The sequence below is a fragment of the Macaca fascicularis genome, chromosome 13 (assembly GCF_037993035.2).
Source record: "Macaca fascicularis isolate 582-1 chromosome 13, T2T-MFA8v1.1".
In the NCBI taxonomy this organism is placed as follows: Eukaryota; Metazoa; Chordata; class Mammalia; order Primates; family Cercopithecidae; genus Macaca; species Macaca fascicularis.
The window spans coordinates 20755782-20769293 of NC_088387.1; positions in this window are offsets into that span (position 1 = coordinate 20755782).

Sequence of the window (13512 nt, forward strand, 5' to 3'; positions counted from 1 at the left end):
CCTGCACTGATGGCTTCATGAGGAGCTCCCTATGATCAGTTGAGGGAGGATGAGAAGACTAGGGCCTGGTTCATAGATGGTTCTGCACGATATTCAGGCACCACTAAAAGTGACAGCTGCAGCGCTACAGCCCTTTTCCAGGGACATCCCTGAAGGACAGCGGTGAAGGGAAATCTTCCCAGTGGCCAGAACACTGAGCAGTGCACCTGGATGTACATTTTGCATAGAAGGAGAGATGACCAGATGTGTTTTTATATAGTGATTCACTGGCTGTAGACAATGGTTTGGCTGGATGGTGAGGGACTTGGAAGAAGCATGACTGGAGGATTGGTGACAAAGATATTTAGGGAAGAGGTATGTAGATAGACTTCTCTGAGTGGTCAAAAACTGTGAAGATATTTGTATCCCATGTGAGTGTTCACCAACGGGTGACCTCAGCAGAGGAGGATTTTGATAATCAAGTGGATAAGATGATCCGTTCTGTGGATACCACTCAACCTCTTTCCTCAGACACCCCTGTCATCGCCCAATGAGCCCATGAACGTAATGGCCATGGTGGCAGGATGGAGGCTATGCATGGATTCAGCAATGTGGATTTCTACTCACCAAGGCTAACCTGTCTATGGACATTGCTGAATGCCCAATTTGCCAGCAGCAGCAAAGACAAACACTGAGCCTTTTGTATAGCACCATTCCCCCGGGTGAGCAGCCAGCAACCTGGTGGCAGGTTGATCATAATGGACCTCTTCCATCATGGAAAGGGCAGAGGTTTGTCCTCACTGGAATAGGCACTTACTCTGGATGTGGATTTGCCTAACTGTACGCAATGCTTCTGCCAAGACTACCATTCATAGACTCATGGAATGCCTTATCCATCATCACATTATTCCACATAGTATTGCCTCTGACCAAGCACTCACTTTACAGGGAAAGAAGTGCAGCAGTGGGCTCATGCTCATGGAATTCACTGCTCTTACTATGTTCCCCATCATCCTGAAGCAGTTGGATTGATAGAATGGTGGAATTGCCTTTTGAAGTCACAGTTACAAGGCCAACTAAGTTACAATACTGTGCAGAGCTGGGGCAAAGTACTCCAGAAGACCTTGTAGGCTCTGAATCAGTGCCCAATGTACGGTGCTGTTTCTCCCATAGCCAGGATTTACAGGTCCAGGAATCAAGGGGTGGAAGTGAAAGTGGAACCACTCACTATCACCCCAGTGATCCACTAGCAAAATTTTTGCTTTCTGTTCCCACGACATTACATCCTGCTTTACTAGATGTCTCAGTTCCAGAGGGAGGAATGATGCTGCCAGGAGACACAATAACAATTCGATTAAATGGGAAGTTAAGATGGCCAGCTGGACACTTTGGGCTCCTCCTACCTTTAAGTCAACAGGCTAAGAATGGAGTTACAGTGTTGGCTGTGGTGATTGACCCAGACTATCAAGATGAAATCAGTCCACTACTCCACAATGGAAGTGAGGAAGAGTATGCATGGAATATAGGAGATCCATTAGGGCATCTCTTGGGATTATCATGCATTCTGATTAAGGTCAATAGGAAACTATTACACCCCAAACCAGGTAAGACCATAAATGGTCCAGATCCTTCTGGGGTTACAACCTGCTGAGGTGCTTGCTGAAGGCAAACGGAATATAGAATGAATAGTGGAAGAAGGTAGTCATCAATACCAGGTATGACCATGTGACCAGCTGCAGAAATGAGGACTGAAACCGTCATGAGTATTTCCTTCCTCTTTTGTTAAAAACAAGTTTGTGCATGTATACACTTGTACTAAGAAAATATCTTCATTTTGTTTCCTTTTTCTTTATCAGGTGACATAAAAGTTATTGACTTCATATCAGCATTTAAGTACTATTCACTTTACGTAATAGTATTTGGGTTGGGGATTCGTACATTTCTGGTTGTAGGAAGGATAGTTGTATTATGCTAGGGGTAATTATGTCCCTACTATCATCTTTATTTTAAGATTATGTATGATCTCAGGAGATGTGTATGGGTTCAAGTTGACAAGGCGTGGACTTGTGATGGTTAATACTGAGTGTCTACTTGACTGGACTGAAGGATGTGAAGTATTCATCCTGGGTGTGTCGGTGAGAGTGTTGCCAAAGGAGATTAACATTTGAGTCAGTGAGCTGGGAAAGGCAGACCCACCCTTAATCTGTGTGGGCACAATCCAATCAGCTGGCAACATGGTAGACTATAAGCAGGCAGAAAAATGTGAGAAGAGAGATGGACCTAGATTCCCAACCTACCTCTTTCTCCCATGCTGGATGCTTCCTGCCCTCGAACATGGACTCCAAGTTCTCCAGTTTTGGAACTCTGGCTGGCTCTCCTTGCTCCTCAGCCTGTGGATGGCCTATTGTGAGACCTTGTGATTGTATGAGTTAATACTTAATAAACTTCCTGTATTAGCCAGGGATCTCTAGAGGGACAGAACTAACAGGAGATTTATATGTATACACACACACACACACACACATATATGTATATACACATATATACACGTGTATATATATATACACACACACACATATATGTATATACATACACATATATATACACACATACACACACACACACACACACACACACATACACAAATGCAGGAAGTTTCCCCTTTTCCCTCAAAACACGTACATCCTGCCAAGTTCAGGTCCCTGAATAAGCAGGAGAAGGGTGTGTGCAGGGGCTCTGCCACAGTGATTTGACCACTGCTAGTCAGGCATCAGTAATACTCCCTAGAACCCCAGGCTGAAGCCCACTGATGCTGATGCAGTTCAATCCACTTCCTCTGCGACTGCACCAGGTTAAGATGCCTTGGCCCCTGTTAAAGATGTGAGATATAATGGGTGCAAGTCTGTGTTCAGTTTTATCCAAATCCAAGTGATTTCTCCATATACATGGGTATTTGCTGGAAAGGATGTGTAGACTCTCTGTCCTAGATGTGAGACAGGAGGCAGGCACCTGGGTTAGGATGACATTCCCTCACTGCTAAAGAGTAACAGAGGAAGGTGGCATTGATAGTGCAAGGCAGGGACATGCCCTGAGCAGCAGCTGCTCTCACTAGGAGGGAGGACTCACTGTTCTGGTGTTTCCCAAGGTCTCCCCCTCACCTGATCCCCAGGAATCCAGGCTCCCGAGGAGCTCCTTCTGAGTCCCCAGGAACACGCTGGTGGGCAGTGCAGCTCAGAACATTACTCAGGGAATATGGTATTAGTCTTTTTTTTTTTTGTTTTTTTTTTTGGAGACAATGATCCCTGGATAATTTCAAGTGTATCCTAATCCATGCTTCTATAATTGGAGGAAGACACAAGTAACTTTTTTATTTTTAAAGTAATCAGATCTAGCATCACTAGTCAGCCCTTCATGCTGATGAATCCTGGGAAGAAATAACCAATGACAGAAAAGGGAATAGGAAACGGAGGTCCTGAAACCAAAAATAAGATGCATTCCATAAAATCTCTGGCATTAAAGAGGTCCATAGGTTTGGATAATGGTAGATCTGTGAGCAATACACACGTTGAGAACTTAGGGTATCAACTTTGTGCATCTGCAGGGAATTGCTTGAACATATAGTGATAATAATAATAATGAATTAAAGTCATTCCAAAATACTGAAAGTATTTGAAAACGGAAATATATTTAGTATTATCTTGATATATTTTCTTTTTTTTTTAAAGGGAAGAAACAATTTCACACTCACAGAAATGTTGTAAGTATACCACAATGTATCCCCTTCCCTTTCAGAGCATGTTGGATACCTGATGATCACACCCTCTAAAACTTTACTATCAGTTTCCTACAAAGAAGAATATTTTCCTAAATAATCCCAATACACCAATGGAATATATTATTTCATCAGGTACTCAGCAGTATTTCAAATTTTGAGAAGTATCAAAAAATGTGCTCTGTTACCAAGTGGTCCCCAGGAAGAAACACGTTATTTACAGACGTATCTGTGCTGCCCTGGTTTGACCTGGGACCCTAAAGACATTGTTCCCATGCTGAGTTACTGAGATGAGCCAGCCGGGCAGCTGTGCCTAGCCTGCCCCTTCCCCTGCTGATTTGCATGTTCCCAGAGCACAATCCTCTGTTCTGAAGACTTCTTTTTTTTTTTTTTTTTTTTTTTTTTGAGACGGAGTCTCGCTCTGTCGCCCAGGCTGGAGTGCAGTGGCGTGATCTCCGCTCACTGCAAGCTCCGCCTCCCGGGTTCACGCCATTCTCCTGCTGAAGACTTCTTAATAGGCTGGTCACACCCTGTGCAGGAATCAGTCCCAGTCAGGACACGGCATGGACATGAGGGTCCCCACTCAGCTCCTGGTGCTCCTGCTGCTCTGGATCCCAGGTAAGGAAGGAGAACACCAGGAATTTGTTCCTAATGTTTAGGAACTCAACCAGTGTGCTCAGTAGTGTCTGGAACTTCAGGGAAGTCCTCTGATAACATGATTAATAGTAAGAATATTTGTTTTTATGTTTCCAACCTCAGGTGCCAGATGTGATATCCAGATGACCCAGTCTCCATCCTCCCTGTCTGCATCTGTAGGAGACACAGTCACTATCACTTGCCAGGCGACTCACAGCATTAGTAAAAAATTAGTCTAGTATCGCCAGAAACCAGGGAAAGCCCCTGTGCTCCTAATTCATGCTGCAACCAAGTTGCAGATGGGGTCCTATCTCGGTTCAGTGGCAGTGGATCTGGGACAGATTTCACTCTCACCATCAGCAGCCTGCAGCCTGATGATTTTGCCACTTATTACTGTCAACAGCATTACAGTGACCCTCCCACTGTGTTGCAAGTCATAACATAAACCACACAGGGAAGCAGATGTATGAGGCTGGGCTGCCCCTGCTGCTCCTCCTGGTGCTCTCATCTGCTGAAAGCAATTCTCAAATTGCAGTCAAACTTTGAGGGTCATTGGAAAGTTTTGGTAGAAGGGTCTATGAAGCCTCCTGTATACCTTAACTGTCTTTCCTTCTCCTCATCCCCAGTAGCACAGACATGGCAATGTCTCTCCTGATTTCATTAAGAAGAGATTATTACACCTGAGGAGTCTGAGTTATGATGTCAGTTGGAATTAATATCTCAAAGAATAAGCCACTCTTGAAGTTCCAAGTCAGATTATTTTTCCAAATATAGGGAATGAGAGTGTAAATGACAGCTTTTAAAAGGCTTGGGGGTTTGGTAGTCAAAGATGCAAATACTAGAGAAGAAAGATCCTTTGGATCTCCTCAAGAATCCAGGGTGCATCTTCCACAGAAGGTGTAATTGCCAATCATGTGGTCTGCAGACATGTCTGGGAAGTCCAGGTTCAGAGCTGCTGGTGCTCTGCTTGGAGGGCCTGCCTGAATTCTCTAGCATTTGCTTACAATTGAAAAGCAAGCATCTTATTCCAGAGGGAACTAGCACATGCAGGGATCCAGATTTAACAACCACACCTTTGCTTCATGGACATTGCCCTCTTTGACTTTTCCCACAGCCTTTTTCATTCACTATACTTCTGCTGACTCCTCATGGCCATTTCTGTGCCTCACTGCTGTCTCTGAAGCTGGGAAGCAGCTCTGCCTACATATGTGGCAGATCTCAGGGCCTGAAATGAGCATCACCTAGAACAGCCCTCCATCAGTGAGAACAGGTGAGGTGTATAAATACCCCAACTCCCTCACCTCTCAGGTGGAATAGCCCAGAGGCGTTCTCTTATGTTTCCATGTGGGCTGCAGCTCTTGTGGTCCTCATGAGTAGCTGTTGGCAGATGGGCCTTTCACCATCCAGCATCTCTTCCCTGCCTCACTTTCTGCCTTCAGTCTCAGGGTTTCCTGCAGCTTGTAATTATGGTGCTCACATGGGAATCTTGTCATTAGAAACCCAACCTAAGACTATAGGCAAATCCTCATTAGAGGAGGTGTCTGTTGTCAAATTGTTGGTACGTCTCCTCTTATAATGGGTAGAGAAATTTAGAAAATGTCAACAACATTATTTTTTTTAACCAGTGTCTCATAGATTCTGATTAAGTAGCAATTCCTTTCTTCTGGGTCACAAAATCACAAGAGACCCTAACAAAGCCCCACACTGTGAGGTCCATATTAGAGCAGCAGCAGGAAAAGAATCCTCCAGCCCAGGAAACCCCCAGACCAGAGGGCCCTGACTTGTTCCCTCCAGCTCTCTCACTTTATAAAGCTGCTGGCTGCTCCCTGTTCTCCCTTCTCTCAGCTGTGTGACTTTGGATTCTTCTTTAGGGAAGGACAGTTGGCAGACAATTACGGGGTTTGGTAGTCTGAGTAAAGTACTTTCCGCCCATGAAAAGATGTTCACCTTCTACCCTCTGGAAACATAAAATTAGCTTTATAGGGCAAAAGGAACTTAAAATGAGCCCCTTGTGCAGTTTCTTCTACAAAATGCAACTTTCTCCAAGATTTGTTTCTCTGAGCAGCTTTATTTCAGACTTGGGGACAGGGTCACATCATTCCTTGCCCTGACCTCTTCCTCCTCTCTTTTATTAGTTTCCATGTCTGACTCCAACCTTCCCTCTTTCTTCCTAATTAGATTGTGCCCTACAAATCTAATTTGTCCTCCTACTATGAAACCCCACCCTCCTCAGGAGTAATGAGATCTGACCCCTAGGCTCTCAGACACCTGCAATGTACAAAACTCAGTCTAGGGGTTTACCCAGGAGATTTTCTCCCCAAATGGAGTTCTGGTGCTACCTCTCCTTACAGTAAACTGAGCTCTGCCTCTTATCCAAATTGAAACTAAAGGCTAACAAATTGGAAAAGGCTGAGAGATCAGAGAGAAACATCTTCTCAGAGAGGCGAATGCCATTCTTTCACCTTGTGTGCGTTTCCTACAGCAGCTGTAACAAATCACTACGTCATTACTGGCTTCAAACAACATAGGATTATTCTTTTACAATTCTGGAAGAGAGAAATCTCACGTAGGTCTCTTTGTGCTAAAATCAAGCTTTCCTGTGGACACCATGGGGAAGAGCTTGTTTTCTTGCCTTTTCCATCTTTTAGAAGCTGCTGTCTTTCGTTGGCCAGGGCCTTTCCCTCACATCACTCAGCTTCTTCATAGTCACATCTCCTCTGACCCTCCTTCCTTCCTCTTATGAGGACAATAACGATTAGGCGGAGTCCAAAATATACTCGAAGATAGTATTCACATCTCGAGATCCTTCATCACATTTGCCAAGTTTTTCTACCATAAAATTCCCCACCAATCTTTTTATGTATAGCTTTGAAAGTTAATCAAGAAGATCAGAAATGGCCATTGCACCTTTAGTCTGGATTTTCCGTGAGCACTTTTTGTTATTTTTCTAGGGCTGCTGTAACAAATTGCCAACCATTTAGTGGCATAAAAATAGTGTCCAGAGGCCTCTCTGCAGACATCTGGCTGGCTCTGGGGTGACCTCTGTCCCAGCCACTGGAGTGGAGCCCTGGGAATGGGGCAGCGTCACTGGCCCTGCTCAGTCCAGCCTTAGCCACCATGGGACCCGAGGCATGTACGTCACCCCCACCACTTCCTGGCAGCTACAGGTGGAGTGAGCCTGCCTGCCCTGGGAGACTCCTGGAGAGGGATTCTGGTTAAGGTCATCAGGCATGCAAATAGACTCCAAGGAAACCTGTGCTTATTTAAATCTTGGGATTTGCACTCCGCTTGTACAGAGCCATGACAGGAACGACCTGCCAACCACACTCCCCTTGCCCTCAGGTCTAGAAGCAGCAGGTTCCCTGGACACTCCAAGATGCACTTCCTGGCCCTGCTCCTCTGCCTCCTGGTGATGGGCTTTCAGGGTGAGTACATTTCCCACTGCAGACCATGCAGGGGCTTTAGCCCTGGACACAGGGATAATGAGCTCAAATGTGCTTTGGAAATTATAGTGTAACATATATAAGTGATTTGCCTTAACTCTCATTAGGAAACTGAAGCACAGAGTCCAGGGCTAACCAGAAGGCAGAGGTGCATATAGCCCTGAACCTGTTCACAGCCTCCCTGAGGACCATGGAGCGTCTGTCCCTGCTCACACCCAATGCCCACCTCTCTTCCGAGCTCACTGGGGTTCTGATCAGGCTGTGAAGAATGGACCTGACCATTAGTCCCTCAGGGTGGGGCTCTACCATGCTTATATCCCCTTTCACAGGTGCCCTGGTCCTGAGAACCCCTCCCCAGCCAATTCTATCTTGATTCTGATCAAATGCAAAGATGTGAGGGCCCAGGAGTACTAATTTCTGTCATGTTTAAGCATGGCAGGGTCTTCTAAGGAACAGGACAGGTTTTTGGAAATCCTTTGAGAGAAGTAATGCACTGTGCTGCCTGAATGAGGTGTCATTGCAGGGGGCAGACTATCCTGACTCCACTTGCAGAGACCCTGGCAGCGTCTGGAGGTGACTTTGTCTCTATCACCTGAAGAAGCAGCACAGATGTAGGCACCTGCATGACCTAGGACCAACAGAGATCCCAGGAGGCTCCCAGGCTACTGCTCTTTGGGGCCTCTTCCCAGGCTGCTGGAACCACTTCTAGTTTCCAGGGAAGTTTCTGGCTTTTGCTTCTCCCTTTCTGTCCATGGAGTGAAAGCTGAAGATGTTGGAGTGTTTTCCTGCCAGCAGCCCTTCCGTTGGCTTCTTACAGTGACAAGTCCCCAAGCAAAAATACCCTTTCTGGATGGAAGATTTTTCCCTGATGCAAAGACACTTGCTTCCTGCAGGAGACATAATCTGAGAGTGTGAAGGGTCCATATTGTAGTTGTCTTTGTCCTCAGAGTCTGTGATTTCTGGCCTGTTGATGCAGGGGAACATTGAAGAGTTAGTACTTCACATTTATGCCCCATCTACAAAGAGGGAGAGGCAAAGGGGTGTGAAGCTAAGGTGTTTCCTAGACAGGTGCTTTACCTGGCTTGATATATTAATTTTTCCATTTTCTTGCAGCATATCAGAGCACCCCAAAACTTCAAGGAGTGAAACAACAATTTATTATTTGTTGTGATTCTATGGGTGGGTTGGGAGGTTTTTCTGCTGCTTGGCCTGGGCTTTCTCATGCAGCTACAGTCAGCTGAATGGTTTTTATGTGTCATTAACTGAACTAACTATTTTTATGACAAGTATGTTTTTATTCTCATCATCAGCTGAAAATACTGAGGTAGGGAGAGGTCATGAAATGCATCCAAGGTCATCCAAATTGTAAGCCAGGATTCTACTCAGAAAACCTGACTCACAGAAGTCAGTGAGGAGTGTGACAAGATAGGGATTCTGCAAGGCTAGCTGGATGGAACACTCTGTGAGAGGTCCCAGAACTATTGCGAGAGAGTGCAGTGGTCCCCGTGCAACAATTTGAGCACACAATTTTGTCTCTTAACACCTTCGATACGTTCATTAATACATATGAAGGTAAATAGTGTGATTAAAATGGCATTTTCAGTAGCTAAGACTTACAGAAAAAAAATGTTACTTTATGTGACTCCTAGATAATGACAAGGAAACAAGAATATAGTATGAAGGCAAGAGAGAAAACACTAGACTGAGGCCTTTGGATAGTAGGTTGAGACTCCTGGTAGTCGAGAACACGTGGGCATCTTCTTTCAGGAGATGCGAACAAGCAGGGAAAGGAAATGTTAACTAGAGCAAAATCTTGGTTACTCACAGGAAGCCTAAGAGGAAATAAGAGGTCTTCTTCCTGAACGCCAGGAGGTGGAGAAAAAATTCTCAATGAAAACAAAAAACAAAAAACAAAAAAAACGAACAAGAGAACTTAGAGGAATTGTATGCTCAACACATTCCACCAAACACCTTGTAACCAACAGAGTTGGAGCCAATAATCTCAGACCTCAAATGTATCCCAAATCTCACCTTTCCCTGACCTTCACCCCCACGCTAGTGAAACTTCCATCATCTACATCTTAGACCACAGCCAGGCTCTCCTCAGATCACCCAGCTTATTCCCTCACCCACCTGCAGTCTACTCCCAAGTCAGTAGCCAGAGTGATCTTTTAAATAGATGAATCGTGCTTCTACAGGGTCAAAATCGCACAAAAGTTTCCACATCACACAGAGTAAAAGGCCAATTCCTTCCAATGCCTATCTGGCCCCACCTTCCCTGGACCCTCCCTGTTACTTATGCAACCCCTTTCATGGCTCTGTCCTCTGACTCACTGGACTCCGGACTCAACTCTCTGGTTTCCTGGTTCTGCCCTAAACAAGCCTCACATGGTTCCACTCTTGGAGCTCTACTCTCACTGGTCTCTCAGCGGCAATGCTTTTCTCCAGACACCTCTTGAGCTCCCTCCCCGACTCCCAAAGATGACCTAGAACGTCCCATCTTAATGATCTCTCTGAATGTGTTCATAGGACAGCCTACTCCATGCTTTTGTTGGAGGCATTTTTCACGTTCTGCCTTATGATATAATTTATTTCTTTATGATTTTACACTTGATAGGTTGACTCCTTCTAGTAGAATTTAAGCTTCATGAGGTCAGGGGCCATTGTCTATTATTTGCATTGCTATATCCCAGTGTAATGGGAGTGCCTGGTAAACAATAGCTGCTCAGTGGGGGACACTCTTCTCAGGAGTCTGCATATCTAGAAGTCAGGGAGGATTGTAAAGAGTGGATTACACTGCTTGTTATATGCACAATGTTCCCTTTTCCACTTTTTATTCCTTTTTCATACCTAGTCTTTAGGAAATAAGGAAAATTATAATTCTCAGAACTTATATCCTTTTCTCAAGTGATATTTTAGGTTCTATTTTCTGAAAACATATAATAGCAATATAACATTATTGTACTCAATTGATTGTATTACATATATAATGATATACATACTATGCCATTCATAACTGCAGTGAAATTATTGACTTTCCATTTAAAAGACAAAACATATCAGATTATATCAGGAGTAAAATAACTGATATTTCAGTTTTGTTAGCTAAGAAAGAAAATTGAGTACATTACTTAGATATTTAGACAAGAAAGAAAAAAATTTTCACAGTTGTTATTAATAATTTTAAATGGAATGTAATTTAAAGAGTTTCTCAGCCTGTTCAGGGCAACCTCACTCACCACTACATGTTCACAGTTCTTAGGAACACAAGAAAACACCAGATAAGATTCTTGTTTCCATCAGTGGTGTGAAGAGAGGTTTTCAAAACTGTTAAAGGGAAAAGAGTCTGAATCTGGGTGAATGGCTGTGTTGTGCAGAATGGAGTGCTCTAGAGAAGAGAAGATGCCACCCCCAATTTTTCCTGGCCAGCTGGACAGCACCATCGTCTGTCTGCAGGGAGTGGAATCACACAAAGATGATTCTGAGCCTGAGTCTGCTTGTCTTTGCAGCTGTGGTCATTCATGAACCCACAGTGCTTGGCCTAACAAAATGTTGTCCTTTACTAGTTCTTCCAAAGAATGGAATATGTTCAGGGCTCATAGAAAAGATGGCTAAGCTGCAAAGGAAGAGTGTGTATCGCAGATGAATTTCTGATCAATGACTTCAGCCAGGTACAATCATGCAGCAAGGAAGATGACTGGGCATGTTAGGGGAAGAAAGAGAAAAATAAACCATAGATTTTTATTTTTTCTTTCAAGAGGTTTGTACTAAACACCACCTGTCTGAGCCTAGATAATTGGTGAGGTAAGAGGACAGGGATTAAATTGAGTGTACAGAGGGGAGAAGGTCTATCCCCATGCTGAGTCAATAGCCTTTCTGACCTGACCACTTGGGCAGGCGCTTCTCAATGAAAAGAAGAGGAGGCAGGTGGTCTCTGCAGAAGCACAGCACTTCCCATGCTTCTTTGCATGTTCCTCCCAGCCACGTTGCTGTCCAGAGCCCACATCAGTGCCTGCGTCAGAATGCAGGGCAAGAGCTGCTCAGTTAGGGCCAGAGAGACTCATGGAAGCCCCAGCTCAGCTTCTCTGCCTCCTGTGCTCTAGCTCCTGGGTGAGGGGAAGAGGAGATGACTCTGCACTGAAACTCTCTCAACCTTCTTGGTTCCTCTGACCTGGCATCCCCCCTAAGCAAGAACAGTAATTATAATTCGATGTAGATTAGTGACTGTGGCTATACTGTGAAGATTGTGGGCTTGATCCAGTTTATATGGGTGACTTTCCTGTTTTATTCCAATCTCATGTACCTCCAGAGGAGTTATATTGATGCAGCCTCCTGACTCCTTGTCTTTGTCTTCAGGGCAAAGAGACTCTCTCCTCTGTATGTGCAGTCAGAACATTGGAAGCTCCTTAGCCTTGTATCAGCAGAAACCTGGGAAGGCTCCCTGGCTTCTCATCTATGGTGGATCCAGCAGGGCCACCAGCATACTAGAGGGGTTTAGTGGTCATGGGTCAGAGACAGACCTTACTGCCACCATCAGCTGCCTGAAGCCTGAAGATTTTTCACTTCTTTGTCTTTTTGATCTCTGTTTGTTTAAAGTCTGTTTTGTCAAAAACTGGAACCCCTGCTTTTTTCTGTTTTCCATTTCCTTGGTAGATTTTTCTTCATTCCTTTATTTTGAGCATTATGTGTGTCATTGCATGTGAGATGGGACTCTTGAAAACAGCATACCAATGAGTCTTAGTTCTTTTTCCAGCTTTCCACTCCATGTTTTTTAATTGAAGCACTTAGCCCATTTACATCTAAGGTTAGCGTGAATATGTGTGGATTTGACCCTGTCATCATATTAGCTGGTTATTTCACAACTTGTTTATGTGTTTGTTTTATTGCATCACTTGTCCGAGTACTTCAGTGTGTTTCTTCAGTGGCTGGTAATGGTCTTTCCTTTTCATACTTAGTGCTTCCTTCAGGAGCTCTTGTAAGGCAGGTTTAGCGGTGATGTATTCCCTCAGCATTTGCTTGTCTTAAAAGGATCTTATTTCTCCTCACTTATAAAGCTTAGTTTGGCCAAACATAACATTCTGGGTTGGAGTTTCTTTTCTTCTAGAATGTTGAATATTGACCAACAGTCTCTTTCAGTTTGTACGATTTCTGTTGAGAGATCCATTGTTAGTCTAATGGGCTTTTGTTTGTAGGTGAACTGGCCTTTATCTCCAGCTGCCTTTAAAATTTTTGCTTTCATTCTTACCTTGGAGAATCTGATGATTATGTGTCCTGGAAATGACCTTCTTGTGGAGTATCTTACTTGTGTTCTCCAAATTTCCTGAATTTGAATGTTGGCCTCTCTAGATAGGTGGGGGATTTTTTCATAGATGATATCCTGAAATAGATTTTCCAGGTTTGTTCCATTTGCCCCATCTCTTTCAGGTATACCAATCAGTGGCAGAATGGTTCTCTTTACATAATCCAGTATCTCTTGGAGGTTTTGTTTATTCCTTTTCATTATTTTTTCTCTATTCCTGACTGCCCACCTTATCTCAGTCAGTGTTCAAGCTCTGAGATTCTTTTCTCCACATGGTATGTTGTGCTATTAATACTCATGATTTTACTGTGAAATTCCTGTAGTGTGTTTTTCAGATCTAACATGCTGGTCATATGCTTCACCGTACTGGCTATTTTGTCTGT